At 38.1% G+C, this 12,904-nt stretch overlaps 1 long non-coding RNA gene across 1 annotated transcript; it reads left to right on the forward strand.

The window, feature by feature from the left end:
• The first annotated feature begins 295 nt into the window (after positions 1–295).
• Positions 296–12,144, forward strand: LOC110221532 (uncharacterized). Its single transcript, XR_002328157.2, has 3 exons — positions 296–409; positions 1,933–2,036; positions 12,089–12,144. It is a non-coding gene; the product is annotated as an uncharacterized LOC110221532 (long non-coding RNA).
• The last annotated feature ends 760 nt before the right edge of the window (positions 12,145–12,904 follow it).

Genomic DNA, 12,904 nt, shown 5'->3' on the forward strand with positions numbered 1-12,904 from the left:
TTGTCAGAGCCCTCAGCTGAACATTTCTTGAGTGCAAGTAGTTTTAATTACTGTTGACACCCCTCATTGCTTCAGGTTGTAACCCCTCCCCAATCATACCATATGTCCTTTTTTTCTGTGCCTATGTCCTTTTTTACTGTGTTTGAGTGGTTTTGCAATCCTTATTATGTCATATTGAACTTAGTAGGTTGGTTTCACTGTGCTGTTTCATAATTTGGTTTCCATTTACTCTCTCTATTTCTTCCCATGTGACTTGCTGCTTGTGTAATTGCATTATTGTGCTTCATTACATAAAGTCCAGCTCTGTGAAAAACTGACAGGCATGATGGAATCCTTGCCTGCAGCAAGCAAAAACATCAGCAGTCTTGGGGGGACCCTTCACCCAGGTTTTTCTTTATGTCCTCCAGAGGTATGTTGAGTCCCAAGTATTTGAGCTTGGAGGGGTTTTCTCTTGTACAGGAAATTATGATGCATGGAGCCAGGCACCCTCTCTTGCTTTCTGAGAGACTTGATCAGTGTCAGAACAACAGAATTACTCCATGCATAAGGAAGACAGAGCTATTCCTAGAACACCAGCTGGGTTTCTACAGGCAGTAGCTAAACCAGGACAGTAAAATGAAGTCCAGATTCACTCAGCAATTATACTGGGTACATACACATCTTGAGAGTCATTTGGCTTTGCTGACTTCATTTAAGCTACTTTGTTATCTACATAGGCATTGTGTGTGTGTAGGGAGTGGTATGGATTTTGGAAAAGGCACCCTAGGCTGACAGCCCTGGAATAAATTTATTAAATTCACAGTATGTTATGGATAGATTTCAGTTGGGAATTGAGGCTATGTGACAACTGACAGACCACTTCCATTTGGGATTTTGATTAGCTTAGATGTGATTTATGAGAATGAACTAAAAGTTCATCCATAAACAATGCCAGGATTGAACTTTGTGAAGTGCCACATTAAATGGGCTGTAGTCTAATGCCAAGCTGACATATTTGAGGCAATTTGTTTTTCATTATCTTAAAAAAACCCCGATAACAAAAGAGTGAATAATGTAAGAAAGGGCCTCTTCAGACCATATTAGACCCTACTGTCATGTAAAAGATGAGCAAGACAAATAAATGGTATGGTTCTATCTATGCTTTTTATAGAACTTATAAAGTTATGTTCTGAGAATTACATTAGGACTGCAAATAAATGGTATAGGTACAGAATTAAGTCAATGAATATATATTTTGCTACCCTGTTTTTGCATCACACACACTCAATTCTTTGTTATTCAGAAACTCCTTCTTTTACCCATGCATTGCTCATATCTCTTCCCATTAAGCCCTCTGCTTGAAGGTAGTACATTGATACTTTAATGGATCTAAGATTTCAACACTGTGGGCACTTCTTACACCAATGAAGAGAGAAACCCCTCTATATATTATCATTCAAGGACATCCTTTTTGTGGTTGTGTGTGTGTGTCTGTGTGTTTTCCCAGAAATCATCCATAGAAGATTCCTTGGTCATGCTCTTGCATGGCTCTTTCTGAGCCTAGCTCTATGAGAGGTTTTCTTTGCCTTTTTCCATTGGCATGGGTCATCTTCCATGCCTGGAATACACTTCTTCCTTATCTCTGCTTCTTGAAATCCCTAGCTTCCTTCCTTTAAGGGTTAATTCATGCACTAGGGCAGTAACTGTTTACTTTTGTATTGGTGTACCATAATTGGTGCACCTAACTCAGTGCTTGGCAATAAATGTTGATCAACTAATTGATCTCCTATGGGAAATCATTCCTGATCCCCTTAGTTTTTAGTTCTGATACCCACTCCTCAAATGAACGAGTATCCATTTATTTATATGTTATATCTCACTGGTAGAATATAAGCTCCTAGAGGTCAGAGACAATTTTTTTTAATTTTATCTTTATATCTGCATGTGGAGAAGTTGCTGACCTGCATTGAGAGGAGTGTCTTCACTAGGATGTTTGTTACGGGAATAGAACCACATCTCTTTATATCCCCAGGATTTAGCACAATGTCCTGCACATAGTAAGTACTTAGTAAATCTTTGTTGGATTAATTGGATCGGATTGGATGAAATAGTAGATTCAGAACTAGAGGGAACCGGAGGGCATTTAATTCAACTTCCTCTCATTTTCTATTTAAATTCCAGGTAGCACTGATATTCAGTCATCTGGGAGTGGTTTACTCATCCCAATAGTTTCCCATGCGCATTTTAGGCAGAAATGGCACTGAATAAGTGCTGTACTCTATAGAGTTACCAAAAGTCAGTTTCTGTTCCTTAACTCTATCTCTTTATGTGGGTGATTTGACTCTTTGTTAAAGGGGATGTGGTTTTGTAGAGCTATTCAAATAGAACTTAGATCAGTTATCTTCCTAGCTCAGTCCTCTCTCACTTGCAAAACCCTACCTCCCTTCCTGTATTCCAGTGAATGTGACCTTGGAAGAATGGCGTGGGCTCTCTACAGAAGTAGACATACAAACTTCTCTAATTAACGATATTAACAATCAGAGAATAATATGTAATAAACATGTAAAAAATCAACCAAGTAGCATTTTTAAGTCCACTCCTCTCCTGGACCATGAAAGTTTTCCAGACACACTATTGATCTGGACCCAGAAGTTCTGGGAAAAGTACAGACTGAGTATATCTGGTTCCAAGCACATAGTACTGAATTGAGCCTTGGTTTGAATATGTTGAGTCTGAGGTGCTAGCGAGGTATTCATATGCAGATTTTGTGTAAATGTGGTTGTAGATGTGATTTTGGAGTTCAGAGAGAAAATGGCTGGAAGTGTCAATTTTGGAGTCATTTGTATAGTTAATGCCACAGGAATGAATGAGATACGAGAGAGAGAGTATAGGGAAGAAAGGTTAGGACAGAACTGGAGAAGATATACATTCTTGAAGAATTAGGAAGAGTATGAGGACCCAGGAAAATAGCTAACTGGGTTGGAAAAGAACCTGATTTCTCTGAAGTCAAGGAAGGAGTGAGTGAACATTCTAGTCAATAAAGGTGAAACCAAAAGAATGTGCAAACAGGAGAAAGGATGGTTGCACTCATACACTTTGCTTTGTTGATGATCAGAACATTTGAGGCTGTTTGTATGGGATGTACGTACACTTCATATCAATCATAGCAGTAGTTGGTAGAGATATTTCTTTGTCTCCTATATTAATTGCCTCCTGAATCACTTCCTTGCAAAGTGAGATCCTCCATAACCAAGAGAAGGGTCAATTATCCATATTTAGTGTGCTCCAAGAATGCATCTCAATCACAAAAACATTCTGTCAAATGTGGCTAATCTACTGGACAACCAACACTGAGCTCAGACTTATATTCTACCCCCATTGAAATAAATAGAATTCCCATAAGGACTTCTGTGCATCTTTGGTCTAAGGAAGTGTTCTTAAAAGGGCTATACTGGTAAACAACCAGATCTCCACAGACACATCTTAAAGTTTATTCTGATAAATGGTGAAAAGATTTGAGCAGGCAGTTTTCCAATGAAGAAATCAAAACAATTTATAGTCACATAAAAAAAATGCTCTCAATCATTATTGATTAGAGAAAGGAAGATTAAAAGAATCTTGAGATATCATTTTACACCTACCAGATTGGCTAAAATGATAGAAGGGGAAAGTGACAGATGTTGGAGAGGATGTGGAAAAATTGGGACACTAATTCATTGTTGGTGGAACTGTGAACTGATCTAACCATTTTGTAGGAAGATTTGGAAATATGCCCAAAGAGTTATTAAGCTACCTATACCCTTTGATCCAGCAATACCACTACTTGGGCTACTTCCAAAGGTGATTAGGAAAAAAAGAAAAGAACCTATATGTTCCAAAATGTTTATAACAGCTCTCTTTGTGGTGGCAAAAATGGTAATTGCAGGGATGCCCATCAATTGGGGAATGACTGAACAAGTTGTGGCATATGACTGTGATGAAATACTATTGTGCTATAAGAAATGATGAGCTCAATGATTTTAGAAAAAACATGGAAAGACTTTCATGAAATAATGAAGAGCAAAATAAGCAGAACCAAGAGAACATTATATAAAGCAACAGTAATATTGTTTTAAGAATGACTTTGAGTGACTAAGTTATTTTGTGTATCATACATATCCAAATTAATTATAAAGGATGGAGGAAAGACACTATCTGCATCCCGAGAAAGAACTGACAAATAGAAGCATGTATAGAATAGTTTTACATATATACCTGTTTGTGTCTAAGGATAACCATTTCTAGGGCAGGGAAGGAAATAAAAAAAAAGATTTACATGATAATTTTGTTGTATATTTGAAGGAATACCAAGTTCGCATAGTAGGTTTGCAGTTTCATGTACAATCATCTTTTTTTTTTTATTGTACTATGTTATGGAAATACTTTTTTTATTCCATAAATTTAAAAAAAAAGTTTATTCTGCATTATTAATATTTTGTCCATCACTTTCTTAAGTGTAGACTATCAATAGAACAATAAATCAAGTCTTGGTTTATAGTTCTGAGGTATAGATGCTCACACTGAAAATTTAATAATTGACTCTCTAAAGCTGGTTTGAGCTGGTTCCTGCATGCCTTGCTTAGGACCCCTTAAAGGAGTCATAGAGAATAAAACTATTTTCATAATATTACTAAGACATTATTAGCCGATTGAAATACTCCTCTCTTTTCCAACTACATGTCTCTGTGAGGCTAGATTTTCTTCATATAATTCCACCAAGCCAAACCCCTCCAAATACCTATAAAAAATGGCTCTAAACAAATTCTAAAGCAGCACAACCCACAAAAAGACAGAGTGAAGCAAATTTCCAGCCCAAAACAGCCTGGATGGCTGATCAGAAAGGTATATCATGCCGGGCTAGAAGACAACTGCAGTTCAGTGTGGTCACACAGGTAAGGCAAGCCTCAGTGAACCTGGAGCAGGCCGCAGAGGACTGAATCATAGGTAGCTGTGGCAGTTTCCAGACATCTCAACCCACAAGCACCAAAGACAACTTAGAAGGTCAGCGGGAAAAGTCTGTCTGCAGTGAGAGAGAGAAGCAGGGTACCAGCCTCAGTCCCCAAGCTCGACCCCGGGGTGGCAGCTGCTTCCAGAGCTTCTGGCCCACAGACTGAGGGGGAATAAAGTGGCTGATCAGACGGGGATTGCAAGTATTTCTTTGCTGATGCAGGATTCTCTTGCTTTGCCCATGCTTGGATCTGGGTCACAGTTCTGGATGACGGTCCTGGGGCGAGGAGAAGTGCTGGTGTAGTGGAGCTTGTAGTGGTGGTAAAGAGAAAATCCTCCTCAGAGATCCAAGGCAGAAAAGAGTGCTTGTGGTCACTCACAGACCAGAGCATAAGCCAGAAAGGAGTAAACACCTTGCCCCTTATCATACCACCTTGGTAGAACTGAAAATTTACAGGTCCCTAGAAGTGTCTCTGAAAATAGCTGCACAAAACCCTCCAAAGCCTGGGACAGTACATTCTCCACACTGGAAACAGACCCCTACCTTAACAAAGAGTTTAAAACTCAAGTAATTGGCTGGAATCATGAATAAACAAAGGTCCAAAAAAAGTCAGACCATATAATATTTCTTTGGTAACAAAGAAGATTAAAACATACAACCAGAAGAAGACAACAAAGTGAAAGCTCCTACGTCCAAAGCCTCCAAGAAAAATATGAATCAGTCCCAGGCCATGGAAGAGCTCAAAAAGGAGTTTGAGAAACAAGTAAGAGAAGTAGGGGAAAAACTGGGAAGAGAAATGAGAGTAATGCAAGAAAATCATGAAAAACAAGTCAACAGCTTGCTAAAGGGGACCGAAAAAAATACTGAAGAAAATATAATTCAATCAAAGCACCATATCAAATGTAGAAAAACAGACATGAGGATCCATTTATCTTTGTTAAGCAGATATTAAAGAGATTTGCAAAAAATATGTAAAGTAGTGCCACTCTCTTATTAATTTTTGGGAAAATATAGTGATTTTTAGTAAAAGTGTTATTTATGTTAACATGCAATTTATGAGTTCATTATTATTGTGAATGAATAAATATTTTAAGCATTTATCAGTTTCAATTTCTAATATAGTAAATATTGTTAAGATATCAACAAAAACTCTTGGGGGTCCTGAAAAATTTCTAAGAGTGTAAAGGAATCCCATGATCAAAATGTTTGAAAACCATGGAGCTAGAGTAGTAAGAGAATAGGCAAGTGTTCCCTCTGGATGAATGAATGAAAAAAATGAATAAAAAGCATTTATTAAGCATTTTCTATGTGCCAAGTGCTGGGGATACAATTCTAAAAGCAATCAAAACAGCCCTAAGGTTTCCTTTCACATATAGCAAATGGGCAAAGGTGACGAAAGATAGAAACATTCAATGTTGGAGGGTTTGTAGAAAGACAAGCATACAAATTCCTTGTTAGTGTAGCCATGAATAACCATTCTAAAAAGCAATTTAAAATTATGCAATTAGGGGGCAGAGCCAAGATGGTGGAGTGAAAACAGTGACTTGCTTGAGTTCTCCCCCAAACCCCTCCAAATACTCATAAAAATGGCTCTAAATAAATTCTGAAGCAGCAGAACCCACAAAAAGACAGAGTGAAACAAATTTCCAGCCCAAGACAACCTGGATGACTGATCAGAAAGGTGTATTGCGCCGGGCTGGGAGCACAGCACAGCGCAGTGTGGGCGCGCAGGCCGCAGCAAACCTGGAGCAGGCCTCAGAGGACTGAATCACGGGCAGCTGTGGAGGTTTCCAGACTCCTCAATCCACGAATGCCAAAGACAACTTAGAAGGTCAGTAGGAAAAGTCTGTTTCTGTCGGTGGTCAGAGAGGAAGGCGGGATCTCAACTCCATTCCCCAAAGCCTGGCCCTGGGGGGGGCAGCTGCTTCCTGAGCTTCCAGCCCACAGACTGAGGGGGAATCCAGTGGCTGATCAGAGAGGGACTGCAGGGATCTCTTTGCCACTGCTGAGGCAGGAATCTCTTGCTTTGCCCATGTGTGGATCTGGGTCACAGTTCTGGGTGGCAGTGCTGGGGTGAGGAGGAGTGCTGGCTTGGTGGAGCTTGTAGTGGCTGTGGAGAGGAACCCCTCCTCACAGTTACAGGACAGAAAGGAATACTTGTGGTCACAGGCCAGGAAAGGAGTAAACACTTCGCCCCTTATCATACCACCTTGGAAGAATTGAAAATTTACAGGTCCCTACAAGTATCTCTAAAAACAGCTGTACATTCTCCACACTGGAAGCAGACTCTTACCTTAACAAGGAGTTTAAAACTCAAGTAATTGGCTGGGATCATGAGCAAGCAGCGCAAAAAGAGCCAGACTATATTATCTTACTTTGGTGAAAAAGAAGATCAAAATATACAACCAGAAGACAACAAAATCAAAGCTCCTACATCCAAAGCCTCCAAGAAAAATATGAATCAGTCCCAGGCCTTGGAAGAGCTCAAAAGGTATTTTGAGAAGCAAGTAAGGGAAGTAGAGGAAAAACTGGGAAGAGAAATGAGAGTGATGCAAGAAAATCATGAAAAACAAGTCAACAGCTTGCTAAAGGAGACCCAAAAAAATACTGAAGAAAATAACACCTTAAAAAACAGCCTAACCCAAATGGCAAAAGAGGTCCAAAAAGCCAATGAGGAGAAAAATGCCCTAAAAAAAAAATTGGCCAAATGGAAAAGGAAGTCCAAAAGATTACTGAAGAAAATACTTCCTTAAAAATTAGAATAGAGCAATTGGAAGACAGTGACTTTATGAGAAATCAAGACACTGTAAAACAAATCCAAAAGAATGAAAAATTAGAAAACAATGTGAAATATCTCATTGGAAAAACAACTGACCTGGAAAATAGATCCAGGAGAGAGAATTTAAAAATTATTGGACTATCTGAAAGCCATGATCAAAAAAAGAGCCTAGACATCATCTTTCAAGAAATTATCAAGGAAAACTGCCCTGATATTTAGAACCAGAGGGCAAAATAGAAATTGAAAGAATCCACAGATCTCCTCCTGAAAGAGATCCCCAAAGGAAAACTCCTAGGAATATTGTAGCCAAATTCCAGAGTTCCCAGGTCAAGGAGAAAATATTACAAGCTGCCAGAAGGAAACAATTCAAGTACTGTGGAAATACAATCAGGATAACACAAGATTTAGCAGCTTCTACATTAAAGGACCACAGGGCATGGAATATAATATTCCAGAGGGCAAAGGAGATAGGATTACAACCAAGAATCACCTACCCAGCAAAACTGAGTATAATCCTTCAGGGGAAAAAATGGTCATTCAGTGAAATAGAGGACTTTCAAGCATTCCTGATGAAAAGACCAGAGCTAAACAGAAAATTTGACTTTCAAATACAGGACTCCAGTGGAACATGAAGAGGTAAACAGGAAAGAGAAATCATAAGAGACTTATTAAGATTGAACTGTTTACATTCTTGCATGGAAAGATGATATTTGTAACTCATGAGAACTTTGTCAGTATTAGGGTAGTTGAAGGAAAAAAATTATATGTATGTATATATAGATAGATAGAAGGCACAGGGTGAGTTGAAGCTTAAGGGGTCATATCTGGAGAATAAAATTAAGGGATGAGAGAGGATGATACTCAGAGAAGAAAGGGAGAGGTAGAATGGGGTAAATTATCTCACAAAAAAACCCAGAAAAGTCTCTCACAGTGGAGGGGAAACAGGGGAAGGTGAGAGGGAATGAGGGAATCTTATTCTCATAGGATTTGGCTTAAGGAGAGAATAATATACACATTCAGTTGGGTATGGAAATCTGTCTTACCCTACAGGAAAATAGGGAGAGAAGGGGACAAGAGAGCAGGGGGTGATAGAGAGGAGGGCAGATTGGGAAAGAGGGTAATCAGAAGCAAATACTTCTGAGGAGGGACAGGGTCAAAAGGAAGAATAGAATAAATGGGAGGGCAGGATAGGATTAAGGGAAATAGAGTTAGTTTTTCACAACATGTCTACTAAGGAAGTGTTTTGCATAACTGCACATGTACAGCCTATATTGAGGTGCTTGTCTTTTCAATGAGGGTGGGTGGGGAGGGAGGAAGGGAGAAAATTTGGAACTCAAAGTTTTAAAAACACATGTTTTTTAAAAAATGTTTTCACATGCAATTGGGAAATAAGAAATACAGGAAATGGGGTACAGAAGTCTATCCTGCTCTACAGGAAAATAGAAGGAGAAGGGGATAAGAGAAGGGAGGGGGGAGAGATAGAAGAGAAGGCAGACCAGGGGAAGGGATATTTAGAATGCATGCCATCTTGGGGTGGGGGGAGGGGTGAGAAATTTGGAACTCAAAAAACTTATGGAAGTGAATATTGAAAACTAAAAATAAATAAATTTATATTAAAAAAATTATGCAATTAAAGTGGTTAAAATATCCGTATCCTTTGACTGTGAGATTTCCATGTTAGACATATATCCCAAAGAAGTTACTGAAAGACTCCATATACACTAATATATTTATGGTAGTACTTGTTGTGATAGCGAAGAGCTGGAAGTAAATACCCATTAGTTAGGGAATAGATAAACAAATTGTATTACATGAATGTACAGGAATATAATTGTACTGTAATAAATGGCAAATATGATGAAGACAGAGAAGCAAAGAAAGACCTATATATGAACTAATGCAAAGTAAAGTAAGCAGAACCGAGAAAAAGATATATACAATGACTATAACAATACAAACCGAAAGTATAACCATGACAAAATAATGGAAAATTAATGTTGCAAAATTTAAAAGAACAAGTTTGGCCCCAAAGAAGAGATATGGGAAGATATCTTGCAGAGGAGTGTGTATGAATAAATGTATGCATGTATGTATGTTTGTATGTATGTGTACGTGTGTTTTGGGGGGGAGGGAGGTTCATTAGTTTGGAACACAGCAATATTGTTAATTTTAAAAATGTATTGATGCTTTGCTGATTTTTTTCTTTCCTTTTTCTTTTACAAAGGATTTGTTGTAAGGGATGAATCTCTGGGAGGTAGAGAGGGAGATATCCAAGGGGAAATTTATGTGATGTAAAAAACAAAAGACATGAACACAATTTTATTTAAAAGGGGAGTAGACATATACTCTTAGCAGGAGCAATGGTCGAGTATTTGATTACCTGACAAGGGGTGCACATGCAGAGGCATGGTAGCCAGAAGTGCATAGAGCCTGGGGTCATATATAGTTGGCAATCAAAGCAACCACCAATCAAAATAGTGGGGCAGGAGTTCTGGGAATGAGGAGGTTAAATATCAGACTACTATTTAAAGCTAATTTTCTAGACCTTATCAGAAAGGGAATATAGATGGTGTGTTATCTGTTATTCTCCAGAACATATTACCATTAGCGTCATTTCACTATATGTACCACATTATTCTTTAAATTAGGATTTATGCTCAGTTATAGAGACTCAGAATCTTGAAATTGGAAGGAAAAAATAACTCACAGACTACCTTCTCTCCTGGCCCCATCTTAAATAGAATTCTTCTCAATAGTGTCCTTAAAAAAGTGATCATCTAGCCTTTGCTTAATGACCTTTAATGTCAAGGAACTCACTTTGGGGTCTGTCTCCTGCCCACAAGTGTTCGATGTTATTTTAGTGGCTTACTGTGTAATATCTCCATTTCAATGAGACCTGCAGTGCCTTAACCCAAGGAATGAATAGTAATGAGGATTTCAGAACCCCGTTATTATTTCAGGACCAATTATGGAGATTTAGTTAGATAACAACAGTAATAATAATAATATTGATAATAGTAGCTAGCATTTATATACTATTTTAAAGTTTTAAAGGCACTTTCCATATGTTACCTCATTTGATCCTCACAATAATCCTGGTGCTATTAGGTGCTAATGTTATCCCTGTTTTAAAGATGAGAAAACTGAATCTGAGCTTGTCTAAGTAACTTGACCAAGGCCACATAGCTAGTAAGTGTTTGAGATATGGGTCAAACTCAGTTATTTCTACTCCTAGTCCATAAATAGATAGTTTTGGGGTATTTGTACTTCTGTGAAGAGGGCGTCCATTCAAGAGCCCTTTAAGCTAAAGCAACATCTACAATTATTAGCCCCGTGGCATGCTTAGCTGGCTGATAGTCAATGACTTGGGGCCTGGGGAGAACAAAGTCTAATAATCCTTATGAGTCTCTTGGGAATTAAGGAAGTAACATTACAAGAGGGAAGCCCTGAAGTAAGAAGAGAGATTAAAATAATCGTGCAAACTTAAGAGTTTAAATGACTGATGGAAATACAAGTCACATGGCTCTGCACGACTCACAACATGTTTCTTTGAGTTAACAAGGATATACTTACTTTCTGCATCTGACATTTCAAAGGCCAAAGAGAATCTGGCCCTAAACTAGTTCTCATTCCCTCTGCCCTAATATGGCATATTTATTTCTTACTTTTTAGGTTCTTTATAATAAAATAAAAACATGAATTTTATGCTGATGCAGGATAACTGGTCTCTCAGAGAGGAGAAAGAAAGGAAGGAAATGAGAATTTATTAAGCACCTGCTCTATACCAGGCGCTATGCTAAGTGTTTTACAAATATTATGTTACTTGATCCTTACAATAACCCCGGGAGGTAGGTGCTATCATCTCCATTTTACAGTTAAGAAAATTGAGACTGACAGATTAAGTGACTTATCTTGGGTCCCACAGCTAGTTGAAATCCAAATTTGAACCCAGGTCTTTCTGACTGCAGACATAGCATCCTATCCTCTACTCCACCTCCCTACCTTATGAACAAATGAGTCTGTAAGTGCAGCTCCAGAAACTAAAGCAATCAAACCAACCCTTATGCTTACTCTTTTCTGATTTAAAATTGGTGTATTCAAAAGTACCTAGACTGGCGTATCTGTGAAAGGTTCCAGCTCATTTTATTTACCTTAGTTTAAAGCCATATGGATCCTAAGCTCCCTGGGGCTACTCCAGATTGGTCTATAGTTATGGATAGAATTAATTTGCAGGGTTATGATTCTATGTATCTTCATTTCCCCAAAACAGACTGAGACCAGGACGCAAGGATGGCAATGAGGCAGATGCACATGTCTCCTTATACCTTTATTTTTTTTTGCAGGTGAATGTTCCAACTGTGGTTTGAAAGCTATTAATAAACCCTATGGCTAGATGAGAGGTCGATGTGTCTGCACTTCTGTTCTTTGACATCCAGAAGTAGACTAACCCAAAGACCGAGAAAAATCTTTTCTTGCAAAGAAGGAATTAACTACAAAAATGACAGTTAACTGGAACAGTTTTGTGTCAGAGAACAAGGCCATTTTATCTCCAAGCAACTATGAATTTTTCTAGTGGAATTAAACAATTTAACATGAAATGTTCACTTATCATCCTATCTAGGAAGCAAACAATATTTCTTGATGCTTTCTCTGTGTACATGTATATATGTGTGTGTGTTTCCTTTTTTGGTACAATACAGTAGAAATGTTTATTCAATTTCTTGATCAAGACAGTGTTTACTGTAGGAAAAAAATTCAGTTTTTGGAAAAACATGCAACCCCACAGTAACATTCCTGCACATGTATCACACACTGACTTTTCTTTATCTTTTTTCTTCCTAAGTCCCAATTTCTCTTTCAGTAATATGAAAACAAAGCAGCAGGTTTCTGAGGAAAAAAAAAACTCAAGGGAACATCCTGTACTTTTAAAGGCAAATGAAGATATTGCTATGCGTATTTTCATCATGGAACTGGAAAGAAATCTCATAGAGGAATCCTAGAAAACTGTTTTTTAGTAATTTCTGAAGTTTATATGCCCTGTCCTAACCACCTTGACAACAAAACTTTCACGAAAGAAATAATTCCAAGCTTGTTATTTTTTAGAGTTCTAATAGAACATCACAGCAAGGTCAGTGTGGTCAAGTAGGTAATTAAATATG

The sequence above is a fragment of the Phascolarctos cinereus genome, unplaced genomic scaffold, assembly GCF_003287225.1.
Source record: "Phascolarctos cinereus isolate Bilbo 61053 unplaced genomic scaffold, phaCin_HiC Scaffold_726;HRSCAF=1367, whole genome shotgun sequence".
Taxonomy (NCBI): domain Eukaryota; kingdom Metazoa; phylum Chordata; class Mammalia; order Diprotodontia; family Phascolarctidae; genus Phascolarctos; species Phascolarctos cinereus.